This window comes from Manis javanica, chromosome 7 (assembly GCF_040802235.1).
Source record: "Manis javanica isolate MJ-LG chromosome 7, MJ_LKY, whole genome shotgun sequence".
NCBI lineage: Eukaryota > Metazoa > Chordata > Mammalia > Pholidota > Manidae > Manis > Manis javanica.
In genome coordinates this window covers 116,784,782-116,797,803 of record NC_133162.1, presented here as the reverse complement: position 1 = coordinate 116,797,803, position 13,022 = coordinate 116,784,782, and the positions used below count along the sequence as shown (strand labels likewise).

Sequence of the window (13,022 nt, the reverse complement as noted above, 5' to 3'; positions counted from 1 at the left end):
TAATGAGCCTCCAGGGAGCTGTGGCAGGGCCGTAGAAACAGGCTTTTAGCAGCAGATGCAGACAAAAGTATTGAATTTCATTCTTTGGGTCTCCTGAAAAGTCAAAGACAAAGAAAATGGAGATCCTGGCCCCTGATGGGGTGGGAGTCGGTCAAAACCTAAAACCCAAGCAACTGGAGTCTCTTGACATTTTTCTCTTTGCTAAAGAATTCAACAAATGGTGGGGGGACAGATGGGGGGAAAGGATTTGTTACAGTAGTGCAAAGCCCTGGTACTGTTGGGTACACCCTGAAGTTGCCTAAGGAAACCAGCGATGGAGAAATCTATGCAGTAGTTCTAAGGCTCTGAGCTATAATTTTTAATTTTTTTAGATTTTTAGATGAGTTTAGAAAAACTCATCGGCATATTCCAAATCTGCCTGAAATCTCTTTTTGGCTCTGTCAAAACAACATTCTTTGTCTCTTTACTAGTAAATATGAAGGCTAGTTCAGGCATCTCAGCGCATTAGAAATCTGTTGAATGTCTCAAATTCACTCTGCTGTAGCTTGGGGCTGGAGTCTGGGAGACTTCCTGCCTCTGACAACTGCTTTCTGCTGCCCTGGCTTGGGCCAGCTCTTCTTTAGTGTGTGAACTGTGGCATGTTTCTGAATATAACAATGCTGATACTTGATCCTGGCAGAAAAAGAAGTGAAAAATAACTCATAAAAAAAATTTTTTTTTTTATGGCTTAAGGCAAGTCAGTAACTCTGGGCAATCTGGGCAATCTGTATGGTTTACATTCTCTAACAGCTGAGCTTCCATCCTTCCCATCCCCTGGGAGGAGGAAGGCGGGGTCATGCCCACTGTTTGCCTCGATACCCACACTCCCACAGCCGGTTAGGAAACTTGCGGCTGGCTGTGTCCACACTCAGCCCACACTCTGCCCCTCTCAGCGTTCCTCCCCTGTGCTCTTTGTGCATCTCATTGGTCTCTTTGTGGACCTCTGTGTCCTTTCCTGGCTGGTGAGTTCTGGGGAGATGAGGGTAGTGCCTTTTTCTCACCTCTCAGAGCCCTGAACACAGAAGTTTACCCATGGAAACCACTAGGTAGATATTTGCTAAATAATAGTTAGTTCTTTTAAAAGTAGTGCTTTTTGGTCCTTTTGGCAAATCCCTGTTCTTTTGACAAGTCTGGCTAAATTTGTATTCTTGCCATTTCTACGATGATGTCTCACATTTTTTATGTGCTCATGAGCCTAAATCCTATGATTTTTTTTCTTTTTTTTTTTTTTTCTAACGTTCCACCCGAGGAATATCAGATTGTGTGCCCTGGAATAAATCATGTAGGCCCTGGGTATCTCATTTTTTATCTTTTTAAAAGGGTAAGGTGAGTTGTTATAAGGTACAGAAATATAAGTTTGAGAGTAATAGGGAAGGAAATGGCAGTGCTGGTTCACTGGCTGTGTGGTCTTAGGCAAGTTACCTGAACTCTCTGAGCTTTGGTTTCTTTATAAATTAGGGATAAGGCCTAATTTACAGGGTTGTGGTGAAGACTGAATAAAATTCAGTGAGGTGATACATACATACATACAAAGCTTTTAGAACCCTGCTTGTATTTAGTGAGTGCCCACTAAACTCCATTGTTTTTGAGGGAACACATCATGATCTGAAACTCCAAAGGGATTTCTGCTGGGGCAGCAGAGGGGAGAGCAGATCTCTGGGTCTTGGGACCAAGGGCCATGCCTCTCACTCCCTGGCTGCCCTGACTGAGATGAAAGCACAATCTCAAAGGAAAATGTCAGGCTGCCAGACGGTAGGCCTGGAGGGCCACCCTTGCATAGTATTTCCAGGCCCGAGCTTGGAGTGGTGGGTCTAGAAAGACTCTGCAGGCTGGGACAGAGGGGTGTCTCAGCACCAGCTCTGCCCACGTGGCAGTGACCCCAAGGGACTTCATAATGCCTTGGAATGCTGGAAGACCCTGAACTGTGGCCCAGCACTGGGGACCTGCAGAATGACTAATGTTGCATTTTCCATCATCGAGGCCGGAGGGGAATTAAAAATTAGGTTGGTTTTTAGAAAACAAAGAGGTATGATATTTCTTACATACTATCGATACTATTAAAAATATTCAATCTGCCATAGAATTTCACTTAGATGTTGACTATTTCATGATATTTAAGAGCTTTGAGGTAAGATGAATATTTAAAACAATATAACAGTATGTCCATTCAGATTACAATTTGGCAGCTTTATGAAATAGTCTCTTTGAGTTTTTAAGCAATTTTTAATAGCCTGGTTCTCTGTAAAGTATGACTTTTACCCTGTGACATGACTTGGCCACTTCAAATCTTATATAAAGTTAGACAGCAATACTTACTGATGTGAATAAGTAGACAATGGATCATTGATGTAATAACATCTAGTACCCTACATAATTGCAGATCTTCAGTAAATGTTTTGGAAATGGATAATTAATGGGCAGATTCTGGCAAATCCTTAGAATTATTGACAAAAATGTAAATTTTACTCACCTCAGCTCTCATGTTAGTAAGCATTATTCTAATCCTTACAAGATTAGTCACTGGTGTATGGCACTTGTGGTAACTTTCTATTGGCCAGACTACATGATTAATGAAAATAAATATACCATTTCCTGACTATCATGAAATAATAGAGAATTTATAAAATGAGGTGACACTGTTGAGTATCTCAGGACTTTGTAAGCTGAGGGCATCAGTGCCCTTAGGAGAAATTCAGAGGCGGGGCAAGACTTGTTTCTTTCATTCATCTTTCTTATTCCTCTTGTAGCTCTGTGCCTCTTAGTAGGGCTTCTCATATGGTCCTTGAGTGACAGGGACCCTTCCCTATAGCAACCCATCTCTTGCATTTTTTCTCTGTTCCACACTTTGTTTTAATAAAATACTTGTATCCAAAGATGTCCTTTTCTGTTTTAGATATAATAATGAAAAACTGGAGTTAAACTAAATATCCTGATTATGAGCTGTTCCCCAAAGATCTCTCATGTAGCTATTATAAATGATCTTTTGAAAAATTACTTAAAAATCTGAAAAAATGTTAATGTAACCAAATCAAATGTGAAAATAGCATGCAGTTTTGGTGTGTGGCTCTGTGGGCATCTTATGGTGGGCTTTGGGCTATAAAGAGGAGTTCTTAGATCACACTTGCCTTAGAACATCATTGACCAATAATTTTTCTCTAAGTAGAATTTTGAAAAATACGAGGAAATAGTGACTTGAAGCTCACACTCTCTTTTTCCAGCAGCTGGATCGCAGTCTTGCTGTGTTGCTGATCAGGTATAAGGTAGAGAAAGTTGAGGCTGTTTGACCGCCGTGTTGGAAAATTGAGGAGCTTTACTAGGATGTGTGCTTCAGCAAAAGGCCCTGTCACCTTGGCTTAGAGGTGAATGAAAGGAACATCTATGGGCAGGATAAATAATGTCTTTAGAAAATAATTGTGGGTTTATTTTAACCCAGAAGTAAATGACTGATCCAGAAGTAGATTACAAAAATGCCTAGCAGTAACTATGGTTAGTTCTTCGTAGAGTTGTAGGTTGACTTCTGATCAATGAGAATGCATCAGTTTTATAATTAAAAAAAACAAAAATTAAACCCTGCAGTTCACTTGTATGCCCAACACTCATTGGCCTGTGTATGTAGAACTAGTTCATATTTTCATTAATATGCAAATTATAATGACTTTGTCCCCATCCGCCCGTAAAGAAATTTAGGCTCCTTGAATTGCTCTCTAGGTATTTATGAGTCTTCTAGCATTTTCTTCCTGTGCACCACTTTCTTCTATTCTGACTTCCTTGCCATGTTACAGTGTGGGGCAGACACTCTTATAGTGAAGAGTAACTGGCCTTTCCTGGGTGACATTGCTGACCTGCTCGATGGCCCTGGCCAGAGTAGAGGAGAACAGATCTTTCCTTTACCCACTCCCCTCAGCATGTTTCAGGATCATTCTTCAAATTCCCTGGAAGCATAGCTGGAATAAACTGGACATTTTCACTAGGCTTTACTAAAGCTAAGGAACAATGGAAAGGATATACATTCTAGATGCTAACATACAGCTGTGACTACATGGGATTGCCCTCAAGACCAGCAGGCTAGGGTTACCCTCAGAATGCCCTTCCCACCGCTTTACTATCCACCTGCCCAACTTCTTCATACTCACACCTCCTGGAACAGTTGGAGCTGTTTAGTCTTGGAGTTCAAGTCTACGGGCACCCCAACGAGACCCAGGTGCTTTCTTCCTTCCAGACTAAGGCTCATCTGCTTGGGCTTCATTTCTGGTCTCAGATGCACCTTCCCAGGATGATTGACAAAGAGAATATCTGTTTCTCAGAAACTCAAACCCCTACGCTTGAGGGAGTATGGTCAGGTCCTCTAATTCCAACAGAAAAACAAGTGTAAGTTATCTAAAAATCTATATGTTACATTCTTTCTGGAGGTTTCTGTCTTAAATAGTTCTACGTAAAGGACCCCAAAGGTCCAGTCCAAGTTTGTCTGAGATTTCCCAGTCCAGTTCTTTTTATAGTCTCTTATCTATTGTGAGGTCAAGTTCAGGCTGGTGGGACCTTTCTCTCGTTCTCTCCTCCTCTCCAACTTGTGTACTTTGGGTGGTCAAGAAAATGCATACACAACATACACACACACACACACACACACACACACACTCACTTCCACAAAAACAGCAGCAGCTTGTCTCTATCAAACAATTCAGTAAAAGAAACACTTCCCTGAAATAAACAAGTAGGAAGAATCTCGCTATAAACCTGCACTCTACAATTTATATTACCCAACAGAACACTTATTTTCTCAGTTAAGAACACCAGCACTCAGTTTATTTCACAGTTTTCCCCAAGAACAATAATGGGTGGGGACTTCCTTTACATTTGTGTCACTAAAGGGGTCTATTTGAAGCAGTTATCCCAAATCAAATGAACCGTCTACCCCAAAGGTGAATTCAGTCCTTTTCTTTGAGAGAAAATTGCTTTGGTTTTGAAATGGCAGTTTTCCAGCCTCTACACAAGAAAGTTTAAAAAAAAAATAAAGAGAGCGAGAGAGAGAGGGAGACGATAATCCGAGGGCAGACTGAACAAACACCCTTTTACGCCAAGTGTTCGTATTTCCTCATTAAAGTTGACTTTTGATGTGCTGTGTTTCTACAGGCCATGCTTACTGCTGCCACTAATGCGAGCAATGATCAGGAATGCAGCAGCAGCTGATAATGGCTGCTGCTTTCTATTCTCTGACATCATTAGCAATTTGGAAGCCGTCTCCCATGCTTTCATCCAGTGGAATGACTGGTGTGGCGATTCCCAGGACCAGGATGGCCCTCCAGGCACGGAGGTGGAAGTGGGGGCAGTGCTGGGGCTCTGTTCACATCATTAGTCTTCGCTACCAGTACAATGAACCGAGTGGCTGGAAATGCAGCAGCTGCGACAGTCCACATTCCTCAGCTCTGCTCAAATCTCCGTGGGGCTGCCATGTTCTAGGAGCAGGAATGAGAAGTTGGAGAAAGAGCAGAAGGCAAAAGGATTGAAGAGATATTGTGTTGTATGGAAGATAAGTTTTGAGAAAGGAAAGCTAAGAGTAACTTCAAATGAGTTTCAGCTACTATGAAGTTGATTACAAAGAGGGTTTATGTTGCAGGTGTGTAGAGGTAGAATTAGAAAGAATGAACTTGTGTTGCCCCAAGAATGTTATTGAGAAGCTAACAACAGGATGCACCTAGAGGGCATCATGCTAAGTGAAATAAACCAGGCAGAGAAAGACAAATACCATAGGATTGTATTTATATGTGGAATCTAAAAGCAAACAAAAAAATAAACCCACAAATCTAAACAATAGACTGTTGGTTACCACAGGGAAGCAGGTGGAGGGATGGGTGAAATAGGGGAAGAGGTACAGACTTCAAATTGTAAAATAAGTTAGACATAGTACAACATAGAGAATTTAACCAATAATATTGTAACATATTGGTGTGATAATGGGTAACTACACCTATTGTGGGAAGCATCTAGTAATGAATACAATTATCCAGTCACTATGTTGTACATCTGAAACCAACATAATATTATATGTCAACTTTACTGCAACAAATATGTAAAAAACAAACAAACAAAAACTAGCAACAACTCCTAAAAATAAATGTGATTTGGTACCACAGTCCTATATCCTACCATAGCCAAGCCCATTTCCTCTAAAGTTTGATGCTTATCACCCCCTTCCCTTGTGACCCTTTATCAACTGTATCTTTTATTTCTTTTTAAAAACACTGTCCACCCTAGTCCGGAGGACCATCTTCCTATGTACAGCATATAATTACCTATCTGCCCTACCCCTGTGGCTTTCTTACAGGTAATGCCACCCCCTACACTTGTCTAATGGTCATGCTTTCTTCAAGTTCCAACTCACACTTCCTTTCCTTGCAGAAGGCTGCCTTTGAATGTCTACTCTGAAGGTCATACTGCATGCATTTTAGCACTTAACTCTGCACAGTAAATACTCTTAATTCATGTGCTTATAACCCTTTTAATGTGTGCAAGTCATTTGTCATCTGCAGGTTAGCATTATTACTTTCTATTTTATATCCATTCAGTTACTCAAGAAATATTTAATGACATTTGCTTTTGCCCAGGCATTGGACCTGGCCCTGGTGACAGGAAGAAGACTAAGGCATTGTGTCTGATCTTAATGAGTTCTCATGTAAGTGGAGAAAACATGCTAATAGCACTCTCCAATTGGTACGTGCCTTAAATGAATATTAAGTGAGTGCTGTAAGTATCTGAAAAACAGGAATGTCTAACTCCAGTGGAAAAGGCTTCATAGAGACTGGCCTGAATCTCAAGGGGCAGACTGAAATTTTCCAGGCAGAGAATGAAGAAGGACACTGCAGATACTGGGGAGTAAGATGTATAGAGGCAGAATCACAAGAAGGCATGATGATGTTGATGACTGGGGAGCTGAGCAGTGGAGCATAAAAATATGTTGTGTGCATGTGGTTTGGTGGTTGGGAAAGAAGATTAAAGTGATAGCCTGGGGCCAGCTTGTCAGGTTCCTCATCAGCTGTGCAGATCTAAGAACTTGGTACATTTAGCTTTCAGAAATTCATAAGAAAAGTACTGACATATTCAGATATATTTGATAGGAAGAGAAATCTGGTACAGATATGGGTGTTGGACATTGTGGAGAGAGACTGGGGACGGGGGCCCTGTTACGAGACTGAACACTAGCTGTGAGATGCAGAGGAAAAGAGAGAATGCTGAGGAATCTATCGTATTCTATAGATACGATAATAAATTCAGTTAAATTGTCCACGCTAGGAGGAGATGGGCCAATATGCAAGTAGAAATAAAGACTTAATCTTAGGAGAGAAGTTTCTTCCTTAGATGGAGAGCTGGAAACCATTGGCTTGGAAGCCATGAAAGTAGAAGGTAGATAAGATTAAATGTCTTGAAGAGTAAATAGCAGAAGGGAAGGAGGCTGAGAAGACAGATGAATAATACAGGAAAGTAAGGGATGATTGGCAGAACGAGATCTCAGAATAGGCAAGAGGGCACTGAGTCCAGTAACTAGATAAGGAATTTCCCCTAGAGACATACAGCATGTTTGAAGGAAGGTGAGAATTTATTAACTGGAGGACTAAAGCAGTGTGAGGATAGTTTGAGGCTGTTTGTTTATATTTTATCCATTATTGCTCATACAACATTGCCTTATACAAAATAAGTCCATAATAATTGTCTACTAATTTTTGATAGTTTACTTTTACTTTTTTATATAACACTCATCTGTTTATCTTTCTTAAACTTAATCTGTTTCTTTGCAGTGTTTATGAGGCTTAATTCATAGCAATTACTTAATAAGTAATTATCACTCAGGAGTTTCCTCTTTTGAATCTGTTAGTTCCTGGGGATAGGCTTCTAGACACTTGCTACTCAAAATGTGGTCCACAGGGCTGTAGCATCAGCGTGGTGTGGCGGTTAGAAGAGCGCTGTGTCCCCGCCCAGAACTACCGAATCAGGATCTGCAGTAGAGCAAGATTCCCGTAATGTGAGTGCATGCGACAGTTTGAGAAACACTGGACTAGAGGCAACATTGGGGATCCTTTCCTGTTCAGAGCTCTGTATTTTCTTGTTCTTTGTTTCTTCTTAGAATCTCGCTATGGTGCCTGCAGAGTCATTTTGATGCTTCCAGAAAGGTTGCCCCTTGGCAAAGTTTGATATGTTGTGTTTTGTAAAAGAGTGAGCGAGACTGTCTGAACTCATTAACTGAAGTTCTTCATGTTGTTGTGAAAAATTAAAAGATCAATAATACACTTATTTTATAGTCATGCAAAGAAAATCAACACTGACATTATAAAAATATTATGCTGTATAGGACCCCAAGGGCCATGTTAGGTATAACTGAGAAATTCTCAGTTGTACATCTGCTTCATTGCTGTTTTCTCGCCCACTGACACGTTTCAAAATCACTGGTTCCACCTTTTACAAAGCAAAGAGTAAATCAAAGGCAGGAGAGAAAGGCAAGCTTCCCCTGAAAAGCTGGAACTCGGATGAAAAGAGAAAGCAAACATACTGAAGGGAAAATTCCAGGGATGCATGCATCCTCCATTCTCGTCGCTTTTTAAACAAGAGCTTTTGGCTCAGTTTCCAGTGGGCACTGTGACTGTGACATTGTTGCTTGTTCAATTGACTCTTATTACTTTGCTTCACGTTTAAATATATTTTTAAGCCAGGAAGAGCTTGTGTAATTCTGGGTACCAATGCATGAGTGTTGATATTTTTAGTCAACAGTTTGTTAGTCATAATAGATTAAGTGCCTTACCCTCATTTTCAGTAGTCCATCTGGTTCTTTGACTTACATTATCATGGTATGAACAGTATCTGTTGGACTTGCATATAAGAAAATGGAGCAAACTGTCTTTTGTCAAAATTGTTGCTCATATTTCTAGAGTCTCAACAGAAACCCAGTTGGAGATGTATCTTTACAATGTCCAATATGGCTGGCCTTTCTACTATATTGACATCATTTCTTTTCAACAAAAGAGCAGAATTTCCTCTTATTGGATTAAAATGTCTTGAAAAGTAAATGCAAATTATGTTGAGCATGGAATTTCAAACCTGAGTGCAAAACATCTGAACACTGGGTGTTCATCTTTCTAACAAGCTTAGCAGATGGATGGGAAGTGATGTTTGCTGTTTATTTCCTCAACATATCAATATGTGAGGATGTGCTGCAAAATATGGTTTTCCTGCAAATGAGCAAAACCACGCCAGAAGAGTATAAGCAACATAGTTTGTACTGTGGAAGAACTTTAAAAATTAGAGGGCCACTACTGACTAAAAATCTGCAGATTTTACTCATCAAAATCTTAGAGCAATTGTGATCAGGGTTGAAAAGATGCAATTGTTTCTGCTACTCATCTAACCATTTCAAGAGCACTTAAAGGGTTCTTTCAGGCAAGAAACACAAGGGCAACTGAAACCTATCTGCATTCATGGCCTTTTAAAAAAAAAGAAAGAAAGAAACTGTAAATCTAAGCCACCCAAAGATGCAGTGCGTGTCAAGAGATTTTTCCAGACTTTTAGTGTGTATTTTTGTGACCAATGACCTTTCTTTGACTGTCAATCAATTAAGAATTAGAGCATAGTCATGGTTTAAAAGTCAATTGGTGTTATTTGAGAATAGTTATGGAATTAGTCATAGCAGCGATATAATGATTTCTGCAAGAGTATCACACTGATAAAGGGGTATTATGAAGAGGGGGAAGAGGCTACGCAATATATAAAACCCTGAGAATTGTCTATGACTGTTAGAAGTAAAACTTTCTTGGCTTTTTTTGTTAAGTTCTTGGTGCTAGTCCAATACCTTTGTTCTCTCCTTTGTTAATTATTGTTTCTTAATGGCTCTTGTTCTTATGGTATTGATCATGGGTTGCCTCTATTTCCTGGAAAATAACAAAAATTCCTCCAAGGCAAGTGAAAGATCTTATCACCCTAAGAAGAATAATGGAGTGGATGAAATGCTGAAAGATTCATGTTCCTGTCGGTAGAGGTAAGACATTTATAGTTACCCTTTTGCTACTAGTGACCTGTGAAGTTGTAACCCATGCCTGGGGCTGAGAAAGCCAGATGCCTTAGATGTCCATTGTACAATTTATTCTTGGTTGTAAGTTTCCATCACCTTGGTACCTCTGGAATGGAAGAGGGAGTAGTATTCTAAGTCACTTACACTAGAAGAAATGTTTTTATCTCAGTTCTTGAGTTGAGAGCAACACCTTTAAACTGAGAGATAGCATTGTGAAACTTTGCCCCAAGAACTGATATTGAGCTTGAGCTGATTTTCCAGGAAGCTTGACCTCAGGGCTGGAGAGACAGCCTCGTGGTTCCAGGCCCAGTGTGACCCTTTCTTGTTAAATAGCAGACAGAAGATCATTGATTTCTTGCACAGAGTTCATAGGATTATGTTATACTGTCAGGGTGGATAAGAAGAGACATCTGGTCTTTGTAAGGGTTTAAATATCTCCAAAAAAATTTTTTTGTGGTTTCCATTTTCTGCACTCTGTTTAAGTGTTCTATGGAAAAAAACACTGTACTTTACAAAGTTTTCTGCGAAGTGAATATGAAGATGTGTGCTGCAATGGATAGAAGACTATCTTGAAAAGAGGACTTCATTACTTGTTAGAAAATCTGGGTCCTAGGCCCAAATCCTGCTCCCTGGTGGTTGTTCATCTTGGACAAGTCACTTAATGTCTCTGACTGTCATTTCTGATGCTCGTATAATGGAGATTTGACTAGCTGCCCTGTCTTTGGCCCTGTCCCTTGCTTAAATAATGTGGCTTTTCCAATGTTCCTTTTGATAAGAAGTATAAAAACACTCACTGGAGAGACCAATGCCTATTTCAGGCAAAGCAATAGGGAGAAACTTTTTAGTGCATTCTAAAATGTTTGTGGTGTATAAGAAGTTATAGAATAAAATCCAGAGGAAGGATTAGGGGAACTGTGTCTTAAGTATGATAAAGCTAGTGTTATGTCCAAGCTGGAGAGACAATAAGGCCAGTCAGTCCTCTGGAATTTCCTCTTTCCATAAAGGCACTAGAGGCACATCTTTTATGGCAGAAAGGAAGAGACTAGCGCTTGCATTATACAAGTGTTGCCCAGGAATTTCCAACCCCCTTGTCCCATAACTCCCTGATGGGTCTCCGTGCTGGTCACATTTTGAAGTGTAAAATGCAAATGATAAAATTGGGCCCTATGGTAACGGCAGGAAGTAGCCAAGAGTTTCACATTATTTCATGATCTTAAAAAATAAACCATTGAACTTTCTGCTAAAAAACATTAATAAAAAGTTAATGCCGCTGGGACCCTTTCCTTATCTCTGATCCTTGGAGAAAAGCTGTGCAATAGTTCGACAGTTTCTGTTTCTGACCCAAAGCCACACCCAGGCATCTCGATCCTGGCTGTCAACGTCATCCTTTCAAAAGGAAAAGAACAAAGGGCGGTGTGGGGGCTGAATATGGAAGTGAACACTAAGGATGGGGTGAGGTTCCATTTAAGTTCTAATGATGTTCCTCTTGCTCTGCATGTCACTATGTCCTTGATGTCAGAAAGACCAGCTTCACTGTGTCGTCAGCCTGGCCCACTGTCCTTGTTTCCAATTTCTGCTTGGAGATACCACTTGGCTGGATGGCTCACTTATATTTTCTTTTCTAGTTTTCTGGTCTGCTCAACTCTTGTTCCTGTATGTGTCCTTCATTTCACTGAGTTCCTGCTCTAAACCCATGTAGCTCTCAGTGATTATCCTAGGCCACCTCTCAGAAAAGAGGGATTCTTTTTAAAAATATATATATATAGACACCTGATATTTATTTACTTACTTACTTACTTACTTACTTATTTATTTTTTATTTTATTTAACCTAGTATATCTAACATATTATTATCTCAACATGTTCTTGATGTGAAAACTATTAATGACATATTTTCCACTGATTTTTATGGACAAGGCCCTCTGCCTGCAGCATGCTCTGTTCAGGAAAGAGATTTGGACACAATGTTGTCACATGATTGATGAGATGGTACATGAAGAAGTCCCATGAAGGGTGGCTGGGTGAGGTCCTCACAGGTAGTGTTATCTCGCTCAGCATTCAAAAGGCCTCCTTCATCATTGGTGGTGTCAGAACAGCACAACTGGGCCGCTGCACTGAAACTAGCACAGCAGTAACAGCAGAAAAACAGCCTTCAATGGAAAACTCAGTAATCTCCCCTGCATGTTGGAATTCATGAAAACTAAAAGAAATTGACACATATTAGGAAGTTCAGATTTGTGAGTTTCCTTCTCCTCCTCTAAAGGGGAAATACTTTAAAAATGCTTTTAAGTCTCTCAAATACTAGGTGTCATATACAGAGGTCAAATTCAGAGAGCAAGCCCTTCAATGGTATTTTCCTGGCTTATAGGGGAAAAGGTTTCCTTTACTGTCAGATGGTGGAGGCTGTGAAACCCTAAGGTAATCATTTTATCAGTATTCTTCACATAAGGCTTGTGATACTCAAATTTCTGTCAAATGGTGCAGTTGCTGTTGGCACTGTTAATATGAATTCATTCATATTAACCTGTAAGCCCATTTTATAGCTAAACTGTACTGTACTGGTAATACAGTACATAATATGAGTAATAAATTACTCATCTGTAATTTGTAAATGAAATTTGTAAACTTTATATACTAAACTGTGAGGTTCTGGATTACTTCTCCAAACAGAGGGGTTCCTACCAGTCCTGGGTCAAGGGAGCACAAGTGGAAGGAGTGCAGGTTCAGGGTTCCTGGCTCTGCCCAAAGTTAACTCTTAGACCTGGTTGGAAGACTCTCTGAGTGTCCCTTTTTGTACCCAACAGTATTACAGCTCCAGGAAGCTTTTGGAATCTAGTGAGGATCAAGAGAGAAGGTATCAATCAGCCTAATGGAGAAGGAAAGAGCCTGATGAAGAAAATCTGCCAAATTTTGAATGGTCTGTCTTTCATAG

At 40.1% G+C, this 13,022-nt stretch overlaps 1 long non-coding RNA gene across 2 annotated transcripts in view; it reads left to right on the top strand.

Annotated features, from left to right (window-relative positions):
* Positions 1-13,022, top strand: part of LOC108391909 (uncharacterized) — a 146,066-nt gene that overhangs the window by 44,883 nt on the left and 88,161 nt on the right. The window contains exon 4 of one of the 2 annotated variants that reach the window (XR_012133387.1): positions 1-13,022. This exon is cut by the window's left edge and continues 21,588 nt beyond it. The exons of the other annotated variant lie outside the window; for it this stretch is intronic. This is a non-coding gene — a long non-coding RNA (uncharacterized lncRNA). 2 annotated transcript variants of the gene reach the window in all.